General features: G+C 41.9%; 1 protein-coding gene across 3 annotated transcripts in view; it reads right to left on the bottom strand.

Annotated features, from left to right (window-relative positions):
* COLEC11 (collectin subfamily member 11) overlaps nucleotides 1–9,751 on the bottom strand; it is a 43,140-nt gene extending 33,389 nt beyond the window's left edge. For all 3 annotated transcript variants that reach the window (XM_074991227.1, XM_074991226.1, XM_074991228.1), the window contains exon 1: nucleotides 9,504–9,751. The gene's annotated coding sequence lies outside the window, so the exon portion shown is untranslated. The remainder of the gene's footprint in view (nucleotides 1–9,503) is intronic.
* Between the last annotated feature and the right edge of the window lie 4,785 nt (nucleotides 9,752–14,536).

Here is a 14,536-nt window from a genome sequence, read left to right as displayed (position 1 = left end):
CTCCATGCCATCAATTTAAAAATCAAGCCTAGTGTGGCTGTACTTAAAAGTCCCTGCCATGTGACTGCTATATTCACTACTCAGTGTGAAATGAGCAGGTGATTTCAACCCATTTACCGGTTCAATCCACTTTAAAAAACCCACCATCAGAATCTGCAATTGTGCTGGGAATCTCCACAGAAAGGCTATATACTGAAACAGCATACAGTCTGAATTACCTTCACTATGCTAATGGCTAAGATGTAACCTTGGCTGCAAAACCACACAAAGGAATTGCAGCAAAATGGTGTCCCCCTATTCCCCTTCATGGTCTACTCCATCGTGTGTGAGGATGAGGTATCAGGCAGCACTCAAGGAAAATAAGGTCATTGAAGAGAAGCTGAAGAATTCTTTGCAGCTTTTTTCTCTGCAGAGAATGTGAGAGATATTCTACAGCTGAACAATTCGTTTTAGGTGACAAATCGGAGGACCTGTCCCAGACTGACATGTTAACACAGGAGATTAGGAACAAATTGATAATTAACCCATAATAAAAGTCACCAGGACCAGATGGCCTTTTGCTAAGAGTTCTGAATGATCTCAGACATGATATTGCAGATCTATTACTTAAATCAGCCTCTGTACCAGATGACTGGCAGATAGCTAATGCAATGCCAATTTTAACAAAAGACTCCAGAAGAATGACAGGAGGAGGCTGGTGAGCTTAATTTCAGTACCAAGAAAATTGGTTAAAACTACAGTAAAGAGAACAGAATTACCATGTTGGGAACAGTCAACACAGATTTTGTAAAAAAGAAATCATGCCCCACCTCTATTAGAATTCTGTGAGGGGGTCAAGAGAGATCCAGTGGACAGAATGTACTTGGACTTTCAGAAACCTTTGACAAGATCCCTCATCCAAAGCTCTTAAGCAAAGCTATCATGGGGTAACACAGAAGGTCTGATCATCAATCAGTAAGTGGTTAAAAGATGTAAACAAAGAGTAGGAATAGTCAATTTCCATGCACGAGAGGGATAAAGAATGGGGCCTCCCAAGGATCTGTACTGAGACTAATGCTGTTCAACATATTCATAAAAGAGCTGCAAAAAGGTGTTAATAGTGACGAGTCAAAGTCTGTAGATGATACGAGATTATTTGAGATAGTTCAGCCCAAAGCCAACTTCAAAGAACTACAAAAGGATCTCTCGGCAATAAAACGGCAGATGAAATTCACAGAATTATAAGACTGGAAGGGACCTTGAAAGGTTATCTAGTCCAGTCCCCTGCACTCATGACAGGACAATCCAGACTATTTCTGGCAGTGGTGCCATCGCTGGGGGTACAGAGGCTCAGGACAACCTCCCCTCTGCTCCAGGACCCTCCCCTACTTTTCTTCTTCCCAAGTCCCAACCGCTGCTCTGACCCACCTTGCCTCTGTTCCACCCCACTCCCATTGCATCCCCAGCCACAAGCCCCTCCCCCAAGCAATGGGGCCTAGGAGATAAGTGGAGGGACTTGGGCCTTGCAACAGGGGTCAGGCCTGCTCACACTCACCGGCAGCCATGGCAGGAAGTGGTGCAATCGGAGTTTTAAACATGATTCCTATTAATTTCATTAGCTAGCTTTGGTCAAACTCCCTCCACTCTAATGGCTGCTAGTCACACTGCTCTTCGCTCCACAGCCCGTGAGTGCTGAGAGCGGTTCCAGCCCTGCCACCAGCCCCCTCTCCCAAGCAACATGACTGAAAGCCAGGAAAGTGGATTGGGGTGGAGCTGAGTTGCTTTGTTTCTCATTATCACTAATGAATACAGGGGTAGGCCCATCCCCTGCTGCCAGCATCAGCTCATCACTAGTTACCCAAGCCATCCTGGGCCCTACGCAGTGTCTCAAAATGTTTGGCCCAGAGTAGCTGCCCTTCACCACCTAGTGGACAGGAGGGCTCTGCTTGACAGGTATTGATGTGCAAAGTAATGCACGCTGGAAACACACATACAAAATGATGGGGAATAAATTAGCTGTTACTGCTCAATACAGATCTTGGCACCATCATGGACATATCTCTGAAAACCCACTCAATAAGCAGGAGCAGTTAAAAATGCTAACGACTTGGAACCATTAGGAGTGAGAAAGTTAATGAGGCAGAAAATATCATAATGCCACTGTATAAATCTATGGTGCACCCATGCTTTGACCAATGCATCAGCTCTGGTTGCTCCACCTCAAAATATATTAGACTTGGAAAAAGTAGAGAGGGGGCAACAATCATGGACAGAGGAACAAGTCACTATAAGGAGAGATTTAAAAGATTCTCAAAGTTCAGTTTTGAAAAGTGATGACCTAAGGGAGGATATGATAGAGGTCTATAAAATCATGAATGGTGTAGAGAAAGCAAGTGTTATTTACCCCTTCACATAATACAAGAACCAGGGGGTCAGGCAATGAAATTCATAGGAACCATGTTTAAAACAGACAGAAGGAAGTATTTCTTCACACAAACACAGTCAGCCTGTGGAACACATTCTCAGGGATTTTGTGAAGACCAAAACTATTACAGGGGTCCGAAAAGAAACAGATAAATTGATGAAAGATAGCAATTGATAGACCTACTAGCCCCATGCTCTGGGTATCTTTAAACCTGACTCCCAGAAGATAGGACTGGATGACAGGATCTCAACGACTCAACAATTGCCCTGTTTTGTCATTCCCTCTGAAGCATCTGGCAATGACCACTGTGCAAAGACAAGTTATGGAGTAGACGGACCACTGGTCTGACTCAGTTTGAATATTTATATGTTCTCAAATCACTTTTTACGTATTTGAAGATTGTTATGTCCCCCTTCAACCTTCTCTTCTCTAGACTAAACATGCCCCTTTCTTTCAATCTTTCTTCATTGGCTATGCCTCCTAAAAATCACTTATTTTGGCCATGTCCACAGGATGAATGATGGAAGGATTCCAAAAGACATCCTGTATGGTGAGCTAGCCTCTGGCAAAAGACCTCCCAGATGCTCCCAGTTGCGCTACAAAGATGTCTGCAAGAGAGACCTCAGAGAGGTAGACGTCGAGCTGGACAACTGCGAAGAACTAGCAGACGACTGCACCAGATGGAGGCAGAGGTTACACAAGGGCCTTCAGAAGGGCGAGATGAGGATCAGACAGATAGCAGAGGAGAAGCGAGCACACAGAAAGCACACTAAGGACTTGCCAGACACCCACCACATCTGCAAGAGATGCAGCAAGGACTGTCACTCTCGTGTGGGTCTTCATAGTCACAGTAGACACTGTAAATGAAGTCCTCAATTGAAACTATAAAGGGCGCGATCCATAATCTACGCAGACTGAAGGATGCCTACTACTTGAAATCATTTCAAAAATAATCCCATCTTCTCCCCAACACAAAGGAGGCAATAGTGAAAAAAAACTTCTCATAAGTGAAATATTTAAGGCAGGGTATTGTGGAATACAGCAAGTAGCTGGAACAAGAAGGGAAGAGAAGAGGTCGGAGGAAACAAAGCAAAACCATCCAGGAAGCAAAACTTCTTTAGGAGAGCTTTGTGATCCATGAAACTTAAGGGAAATCGTCTCAACCACCAAGAGAACATTTTTACTAAGTCAAATTTCCAAACAACGGATCATCAAGAAACCATCAGAGAACTAGAGGAGCAGAGAGACTTCATTAGAAGAGCTGCCTGCAAAAATATTTAACTAGACAGAGGCCAGATTAAGGCAAGGCCCAAGGGGCACTTTGTACTCCATATCTTTGGTAACTGGAATCAACACGTGAACTGACAGACACAATAAGACAGCTAAAAGACTATGATCTGTTCCTGAATACTGTTGAGATCAAGTGATATCATCAGCATACCATGTCATTAGATGGTTCCAAATTGACCTCACACGTGACTTCAGTGAGTCTGCCCAACTAAAGCCATAGAATTTCTTAGAATAAAACCTAAACTGACTGGAGCCACTGTCTGAACAATAAGGCAGTGTCCATTCCTGTATATTCTTCAGTTGAGCGTTTGCTTTACAATGCACATGCTCTGCCTTTTGAGATCTCAAAAAACCTGCAGAACTGTCATCAAATTTGCTATTTTAGTTATAGCTGCTGGATTATAGATCTAGTTCTCCAAACCACGTACAGCCATTCTGATTTTGAAACTAGAGATGAACCCAAGCTGGAAAGTTCAAATACAGCTCTGGATTTAAGTTTTTCCCAGAATTAGAAAGTATTTCAGATACAGGGATTTGAGTTAGAGGGATTGCAGTTGAATCTCATGGTTGTGTTTGACCCCTAAGCGTGACATGTTCAGATCCAGGGGGTTGATTCCTATCTGTTTCTGTCATATGTTTAACAGATTAACAGAAGTTACTTTTTTTATTAATCTTCAATACATTGACATGTAAAATTTTTTAAAGGATGCTAGTGTATCATTTTAATACATTTTAATTGCGTGAAATTTAAATGCTAAATGTTTGCGTGATGGGTGGCAAAATAAAAACAAGAAGCATGAAAAGACATTTAAAGGTCATTGCTACAGATACCTGTAAATGGGAACAGAACGGTTGTCATTAACCAACCGTAAACTACAATGTAAAAAGCAGAGGAAAGGTTGTGTCAAAAATGTAACACGCTTTGGACTTGCTGCTGAAGAACTACAAGGTTTGCACCAGAAGGCAAGAGTAAATCTAAGATGAAGTGCAGTTCAGGTAGATTAACTACCTCACAGGAAGTTGTGGGTTACTCCATTAGGGTACAGTAAACCCTTGAAATATGCACAACTTGGCTGCATGTGTCTCAAGTTAACCCCAACCCTAATCCTACGTGATGTGGGGGTTGCAGGAATACAACCCCCATGTGACTCAAGGGTTTACTGTACAATTAATTCTGGCTCAGCGGAGCTATTCTTCCAACGACACATTTGTGAGGTTCAGCAGGAGGTTAATCCTAGCTGTATATATGGCTACAGTTGCCTACTTTGAGAAACCAGTCAACTTCTCAGGGAAAATTGTGTTTTAAAAACAATAGGACAAATTTATTTCTAGCACACTCCAACTGAAATCAATGGAATTATATTTGGGTGAGTTTATTCCTCTAGCTGTGTGTTAAGGGTATAAAGAAATGGTGTATAAAATTTTTCATTTCTGATTAGTTGTTGGTTATTGATGGCTATACACATTACATAATATTTCTCTCATGACTATTGTATTCCTGGTCTCATCATATAATAAAAGCCCTGATACTTGTACCCAAGCAACAAGACTTTCAAAAGTGTTCCACGATTGTGGGTGCCCATGTTGAGACAGATTGGATCTCATTTTCAGTGATGCTGACCACCCAAACTTGCTAGGGGATTCAATTATAAGTGCTCAATGCTTCTGAAAAACAGGTCCCCTCTTTGTCAGTTATGCCCTGATCCTGTAAAAATGACTGCATGTGACCTTAGTAGTGTAACCGCACACACTTGTAGGAACTGACAGTGAGGTATGCCAAATTAGTGGATACTTTTGAAACTACTGGCCATAAACTGGCATAAGTGTTTTTTTCCCCACTGTGGGGCTAGAGCAAGGTAGAGCTGAGTAAAATTTGGCACTTTTAGAGGGCAGTGTCAAAAATCATGAGTCGAGCTACAAAGAATCTTGATTGTTCTTTTAAAAAAAACTAATGACTTTAAGGCAACTTATTTTAGTTTGTCATTGATTTCAGAACCTTCAGTGTGCATGTAGGTCGCAGGTGCAAGATGCTACACAATCTCAAACCCTAAATTTTTGTATTTTTTTTAAAAACATGGAAGTGAAAAGATTCTTCACGAGTCGAGGCTTTCAAAAACTACCAAATATTTCAGTTCTCACAATAAAATCCCAAGAGTTGGCAACTTCTCTCAACTATTGTAATGACAAACTTCAGAGCAAATAACTACTTTAATAAACGAAGGCCATTTACACTCAAGTCCTCCACAGCTTCCCGTTTTAACATTCAGGCTGCTTCTACACTGGGAATTGACTCCTAGGTGCCTTTGAAAATCCCCCTATATATCTAATTGCATCTTTAGAAGCCTAAATACCTTTAAAAATCAACCCCTCAGTTCTGCCTCTGTAAAATGGGCTAACGCTTCCCTGCATCAAAGAGTGATTGGGAAGAAGACTACATTAAAGGTGCTGAGGTGCTCACCACAGAAGATTCTAGAGGCCACAGAAGTACTTTCGCTCAACAGGAATGAATCTAAAATAACCATTGGGATTGGACACTGCCTATGGGCAAACATGGACTTTTCGAGTACTAATATTTCAGAGGCTGACTAGTTTGACAGCCTAGAGTTGGGCTAGTTTTCTGGATTATTTGGAGGCGGGCAGTGGGTGGTAGAGTACAACAGTGCAGTTTAGACGCACAGAAATTTAACAAAAATGGAGAGAAAAAATTATGGAAGGTTTGCATAAAACAGGTTGAAGTTTTGGCAAAACTGAATGTTTTCCACAAAAATCAAGATGTGTAGTGCTGCAACAGAGTTGTGGTATGTTCCTCTTGTCCCCATTCTCTTCCCTGGACCAGGATCACCAGCTGGACTACATCTCCCACAATGCACAAGTGTTCTTCAGGAAAGGGGTGAAATAGTATGGGAAATGTAGTGCAGCTATGGCTCCTCACCCACAGAGATGAATGGGGACTTGCAGCAAATTATAGCTTCCATTTTTAGTCAAAATACTTTTGGGTTTGACTGAAGTATTTTGATTAAAAAGCATAAGTTTTCCCACAGAAAAGACGCTTCACAAAAGCTTGTAAAAAATCTGTAAACATGGTATACACTGAAATTGAGAAATCTTAGCATAAAAATGATGTTTTCAAAGCTATGTGAATCAACTCACATTACAAAACAATAGCCCCACAGCGATATGACTCTGCCAGAGATCTGTATTGATCATTAGGCAAAGTTACAGGTTTAGCTGTGAATTTGGATTACAATTTACATAATCAAAACTACTACTGATACAGAACACAGGCTGGGTCTACACGAGCCCCTTCCTTTCGAAAGGGACAGGTTAATGAGCGGGTGTGAAAGATGCTAATGAGGCACTGCAATGAATATGCAGCGCCTCATTAGCATATTCGCAGCCACGGCAATTGAAAACTGCGGCTTTTCGAATCACATGCCGCCTGTGGAGATAGGAAGAAGTGCTTTTGAACACTGGCAGGGGGGTCCTTTTGGAAGGTCCCATCTCCACGGGCAGCGCACAAGATTCAAAAAGCCACACTTTCGAATCGCTGTGGCCACCATTACGCTAGTGAGGCACTGCATATTCATTGCAGCGCCTCATTAGCATATTTCAAACCCACTCATTAACATGCCCCTTTTGAAAGGAAGGGGCTCGTGTAGACACAGGGATAGTGGTTTTAGGTGATTCAGCCTGGATATGAACATGTCCTAGCAAAGAATTATCTAAAGACAAACATAGTGTGTCTACACTAGGAACTAACTTTGAAGTTAACTTCAGAGTTAGGCACTCCTTGAAAGAAGCCTGCAGAGAGTTTACACACATTTTCCCTTACTTTGAAGTTAGCTTTGAAGTAAGGGAGCCCAACTTTGAAGTCCTTACTCCGTTGCTGGGAATGGAATAGTGCTCTACGTCGAAGTTTAGCTTCAAAGTAGGGTGTGCATAGATGCTCAATTTCCAAGTCTATTACTTTGAAGTAAGCAACTTCAATGTTATTTTTTGTAGTGTTGACACAGCCCTAAATTCTTAAAAGGGATACAACTACGGCCTTCTCTACACTAGCCCAAAATACATATTCAGTGCCTCATTAGAATGCCAGCAGCCACGGCACTTCAAAATTGATGCGGCTCGCCACCGTGCAGCTCATCCAGACGAGGCTCCTTTTCGAAAGGACACCCCCCCCAATTTCTAAATCCCCTCATTCCTAACAGCAAATAGGAATAAGGGGATGTCGACATTGCCGGTGAGCCGCGTCAATTTTGAAGTGCTGTGGCTGCCAGCATTCTAACGAGGTGCAGAATATGTATTTCGGCGCTTTATTAGTAAACTTTGCATGGCCATTTCAAAATTTTGGGCTAGTGTAGACATAGCCTATGTCAAACAAAAGCCTCCCACTTACTGCTAGAAAAACTCTCTTTAATCTATTTGTATAGCGGGAGGGCTTAGAGGCCCTAACCAGCATCAGCACTGTAGTATGTCACATAATGACCAAGCACTGGAAAAGTCAGTCTCTGCCCCAGAAGTTTACAAGCAATTCCACAAGTTACTATGAACAAGATTATAGAAGAAAATATTCACAGAATGAACTACAGGTTTGGAGGCACAATACCATCTTTTTGTCTGATACCTGTTTCAGGTTTAATCAAAATTAGATGGATTTCAAAGCTGTCAGATTAAAATTCAGTACCTTTAGGTATCTTGATCAGAATTTCATAGGCATTTAACAAAATATGTCATAGAAAGATGGGAATTTGATACCTAAAAATGGCATGATCTTTTCTGTACCTTAGTTGGTTCACATACTCCAGTATCTTTACTGCTTTAAATGACCATGCTTGCAAATATGAAATATCAAAATATTCAAAGATCAGTTGCTGAGAATGGAAAAATTGCTATCATCTTTCAGCTACATTCTCAGAGTAAACTAGTGACTAGTAATTTGTAATCACTTAATCTCAGAGGTTTCTTTTATTTCTGTGTATGAAGCAAAAAAAATAAAAGTTGTGCATCTCGCTTATCTAATTAGATACTCAATTAAGAAACCTTCCCCTTCCCAAATCTCAGTCAGTATCAACCTCCATAAACTATTTATGAACCTTTGTATTAAGTTTTCCCTTTAGCCAATAAATAGCTAATCCCACTTCTAACTATCCTTCACTAACTCTCAGCTGAGTTACCCCTTTACTAGTGTATCTGTCATTACAGGATTATCTACGATCCACTTCAGTATGACACCACTGCAAGATGTCTTCTATGCCCTGCGCTGGAACTACAGTCTAAACTTATCTTTCATAATAAAGGACAGCCTGTTGAATGCATTCAGCATTTCTAGTCTGAAAGAGTCATATTGATTATGAGATGAAAAAAAAAAAAAAAAACACAGCCAGTTTTCTCTTGCCATTTTGGCAATTGAATCGTGTGTTCTAAGGAGACAAAAACATGCTGTACTGAAATAACTTTTCACAGCCACTGGTTTCGAGCTTAAATACATTTCAATCAATTCCAGTTATTTAAAACAATTTTTGAAGTCTTATTTTAATTCACCATCTCTTGCTCACTAGTGTTTTTGACACTAACAAACCTGAAGTTAAGTAGTGGTTTTGTCAGCTAAATAAGCTTTTTGCAAGCAGCAAGGTCCAAGTTGTTTCAAAAAAGTACATCAAGCTTGGTCTCTTACCCTTCACCTACCCCACTGCAGTTTTCAGTCACACTTTGGACGTTGCCACTCACGTGACAGGTCTATCATATATATCCAGACTCTTTCCTCTTACCAAGCTTCTAAAACAGTAAAACTGCAAAAAGTTTCTCCTACCTTAGGATTGCTGAGAAAATGGGGACTGCAGAGCACACTCTGCCTGTATGGAAGCTGCACAGATGACCCTCATGCTGCTGTTTACAGAACTCTGACAGTTTTTAACTTGAAAAGATGTTGTCTTTTGCTTTTCCGCAGTTCAACAAATCAGACAGAACAGTTGCAAGTGTTATCTGTAAACAACTTCCTGTTTGAAATAGATCAGCTGTCTTGCTGGACAATTAGGAGAGAAGTGTGGGAAAACTGAAGAGGCCTGTGATGTAAGCTGCTTATTTTGGGAATGTACTTTTTTGGGAATGCACTCTCACTGTCCCCTCCCCCTCCCTAGCAGAGAGCCCCTGGTAACCCTTTAGATCCAACAACTCATGTACGCTCACACCACACCATGACTTTTCCTGCATGGCTTTAATTTCTGCAGCTAATTATTCAAAAGATGGTGAGTTGTCTCCCACTCAAATTCCAATGTACGTAATTAGTACATTCTTCCTGTACCCCAATTTCCCTTTTTTTGGGTAGAGTATTTTTCACTTTAGGAGTAAAACATGCAACTGTGAAGAGCAGATGCTCCACATACTGCACAATAATCTAAACATTCAGTTCACTGTATGGCTGGTCTCTTCAAAACCTCTCTGTTCTCTACACACTGAAAAAGAGAAGTGGCATACCTATGAAGTGAGTAGAACAGACGTTCAGAAATACTACAATAGAACTTCCAAATAGCTCTGTGTTGTTGTTCATTGTCAAAAGAAACAAGAACGCCTGTGGCACGTCATAGATTTTTCCTTTCATGCTCCCAAAGGAGCAGTCAGTCACTTTGCCAATGGGAATCATTGTAGCTGGCTGTTCTACCCACCACACATGCAGCATGTGGGGGACAAACAAGGATCAGAGAAGTCCATGGCAGTCTGATCAGCTTTTTCCATCACAAATGTAGATCCTCACTGCTTAGACTTTTAACTCTAGCTGTGCTATTGATGTTTCTGTGAGAAACTTGAGATTGCAAGTTACACCAAATGTACGTGCCCTTTTTAAGAGACTAGTTAACTAGTATAACGTGGGCCACAGCTGTTCTTTGTAGTGACAGAAACTGGGGAGTAGACACCATCAGTGAAACCACTTTCGCACATCCAAATTGCTTTCTAAGGGTTTTGCTAATGGCATTGTCTGTAGCCTGACACAGCTCCTGGAACCTTGCATATAACTCACTATTTGTCAGTAATAATTACAGATTAAAATTTACCTAGAAAGTAAAATTACAATCAGTGCAAAAGCTCAGAGATGGGACATACTAATGTAAATGCAAAAAAGCCATAAAGTCAAGTTAAGGACCGAAGCCTATTAACTTAAAAAGTGCCATTGACTTCAGTGACAATAGAGGCAGTTAGCACCACACAGAATTGGGACCCCACCTACCAAAATGCTACCAATGGAATGCCAAAGAAAACTGACATAAGAAGTGTAGCAAAACGAGTTCAGCCCAAGTTTCCGAAGATCATGTGACAATAGAAACGTAATATAATACATATTTAAATCTCTCTACATAAAACAACTTTGAGAGACAAATAGTAAAAAGCCGAGCAAAAAAACTTTGTACAAAGTTAGCAGTAAAGAAGAAATTAAATATTAAGAAATTTAAACAACAAGAATATAGAAAAATTGAATAAGAGAAGCGAATTTTATATCTAACATATGTTGGAGAGGGTCTGTCTGTCCACTCAAGAACTCCTTCTAAAGAGCAAGAACTAAGATCACCAAATTCACTATCCAGATTCCTCTTATATTGTAAAGCAAGGTAAGGGGTTGGCTGTGCCAGGAAAACGGGATGTGCCCGGAATGGGACAGCTTCTCAGAAAGCCATACAGAATCACCAGGCAGGTGAAAGAGGCTGGCTGGGGTCCAGGACTGTCCCCGCCTCAAGCTCTATCCATCCCTCCTTCTTTAAGGGCTGTTTCCACCTACTCCCTGATGAAGAGGAAATGCCAAGTTCTTGTGGTGAGAGGCAGCTGGGGAAGTCCTCCTTCACTGGGGACAGCCTGCCTACTGAACACCTCATTCCCAGGGCAATTATTAAAATTAAGAAAAACAAACATTGGTGTTAAGGATCCAAGCAATGTGAGGTAAAATCTACTACAGTGGTCCCAACCTGCTGTCTGCCCACCCCAGAGGTCTGCAAAGGTATTGCGGGGGGGCCCCACAAAAAATAATAGACTGTAGAAAATTACAATCAGTTATTAATTTAATATCTTCCAATAATATTAACTGCGGCCCAAAACAAAACAAAAACAAAAACACACACCAAGTTTGGCTTTTCATTTATGAAGTGTACCTAGCAGCTACTGTTGGCTTTGATGGGGGTCCACAGTTTCAAGGGTGACTGGGAGTTGCACTAGTGAAAACATTGGGACCCTTTGTTCTCAGATATATAGGAGCATAAAAGGGAAGGACGAAGCACTAGTGAGAATGCATTCCTGAGTAGGTTTTTTTTTTTTGTTTTTTTTTTTTTAAAAAAACCTCAAAGAACACAGAGAAATGAAAGATACCAGGACTTTCGTTCATGTAAGGAGAAAGAAAATGTTTCTCTATGGCTACATCTACACTGCAGGGTTTTGTCTATAGCAACTTTTTTTGGATGAGATCTTCCAAAAGTTTGACAGTGTGTGTCCAGACACCAAAGCACATACGAAAGAGCAATCCACTCTCCCAACAGAGACCAGACAGATGAGATTCTCTCTCAACAAAACAGACACCAGGAAACCACATCAGCCTGGGCTGCAGGTCAACAGTTCCTTTCAAATGCTGGTGCTGGAGCTCTGCAGAGACATGCTTAAATGGACCCCTTCAGACAGCTATTCCCTGCTCCTGCTGTGGGCCTGACTACTCCTTCAAGGGACAGCAAAGCTCTGTGTCTGCTGCACTTGCCTTATGTTTGGGGATGACAACAGCTCCCTAGAGCCACCACACTGCATGAGGCCCACATGGACATGGCTGTGGCTTATGCCGCACTTTCTGGCAGCTGCTCTCTCATTCCTTAGTAAGGTCAACCCCAAGCTCATCTGTGGGACTATCTCCCTGGCCACAGGAGCTACACCCTGGCAACTGCACCCCACAGTGCAGAGGCCACTCTGGAGGCACCTCACCAGTTTGGACTGCGGGGGACTGGCTAGTTATGGAGCAGTGGGATGCCCAGCAGTGGATCAAAACTTCTACATGTGGAAGGCCACCCTAGAGCTTTATGTCCCTGCCCTCTGGAGATATGACACCAAGATACAGCCAGCCACCCCCCTTGAGAAGCAGGTTACAATGCCATCTGGAAGCTCACCACCCCTGACAGCTACCAGTCACTGGGCAGTTTGGTGTGGAGAAGTCCACTGCTGGGGCCTTCCTCATGGAGGTAATGCAATCTAAGGCTGCAGTCCCAACACAGGGGCATCCCACTAAAAGGGGACCTTCAGGAAGTGGGTTTAGAGTATGATGGAACCCTGTCCCTAACGCATTGTGCCATCCCACCCTCACACAGCCCTGTTGCTGGGGGGCATGGCCTCACACTGGGGCCTCCTGGAGAGCTCAGGGGGAGGGGACAGGCACCTTCCTGTTCTTAATTCTTGCAGCAAGGCCATCAAAAGCAACAGCTCAGAACCAATTTCAATCTGCTACCGTTACTGGTGGCCTTTAGGACATTTGTTTTTATTAGAAGCTACATTAAGCCAAACAGGAAAAGGACATGCTTGGTGACCCCTAGCTGCAAAACAACCAAGTCCTTTTTCCGCACAGTTTCAGAAAAAACCAGATACCTAGGGCAGTGGAAAATGGGAACAAGAGTTAAAAAAAAAAAGATGGCAGTAAAAAAGTAAAATTAGAAACAGCAGAATGGACTGTAGAAAGGACATGTGCTATTGGGCTTCCTGTTCCATAGGCAGGGCCTGATTGCACCGATTTTTAAATCCCAAAGCTTGAGATACTTACCTTTCTTCTGTTAATTCTTCATTATAATACAATGCCAATTCCAAAGGCAGAAAGGCTGCTTGCAAGAAACTCACTTACAGAATTAGAAATCAGACATTGTCCTGGGAAAGTGCAATGTGTCACCCCAGATGTAAGAGGACAGTCAACTGTTTAAAGCAGAGATAGTTAGCGAAATCTTGCTGCAAGTAGGAACTCAGATTCCAGTGACTTCAACTGTCAGTCCTCGCACAAAGGAAGACAACTATTCACATACTGGGAACATCACAGACCTGCTTGCACACATAGTTACAACTCATCCATTACAGAGGCACCCCATTGGTCTTTTCAGAAGTGTTGGTAGTGTCTCAAGCTACTGAAGTAAACAATTTAGATTTCTCCCCTGTACAAACCAATCCCATTAGCTAGCTTCCCAGGATCTAGCACACTTCTCCAACTCAGAAGCCACTAGAAACAAGCACGTTTACCATTTATTTTGGATACCTGATAGATTTGCAAGAGCACAGCTAGAACCACGGGGCTGAGAAAATTTGCCATGTCATTTGACATTTTCCCCACTAGCAGTTATTCTGCCACTTTAAGCTGTCTTGCTGTGCTTTATCTGCAAGGAAACCTTGTGATCTTTGAGTTAGGTGTCTAAGAACTGTATTCCACAAGCAAACGAAATTTTGTCTGTCTCCACCCTGTACAAGGTCGTCATAGATAAAGCCAAAACAAGTATTACACAGTTAGTGTTTCCACCAACCTTGGGAACTATAGGTTTTTGTATACAACCTCGACAGACCCTCTTCATCCTCACCGAAGGGGTTTTTATCCAGGCCTGTTTAGTTTACATCCCTCCCTACCAAGGATTTCAGTGTAAGTTAGAATATGGACATGTCCACTAGAAACCAAAGTCTCTTACTTAGTTCCTATCTTGTAATCAGGCCAAGAATACATATCCACTTTAATAGATGTAACGCAGTTAACTATAAGGTTCCACAGCCAAACTATTACCAGTCTCCAAGTCAGCTACTTTCTCCTTCTGTAGCTGTTACAGAAGTATAGCTTAATGAAATGGCTTAAGACATATG

This window comes from Carettochelys insculpta, chromosome 3 (assembly GCF_033958435.1).
Source record: "Carettochelys insculpta isolate YL-2023 chromosome 3, ASM3395843v1, whole genome shotgun sequence".
Lineage (NCBI taxonomy): Eukaryota > Metazoa > Chordata > Testudines > Carettochelyidae > Carettochelys > Carettochelys insculpta.
Note: the sequence above shows the minus strand (reverse complement) of the source record. Positions and strands in the feature narration are given on the sequence as shown.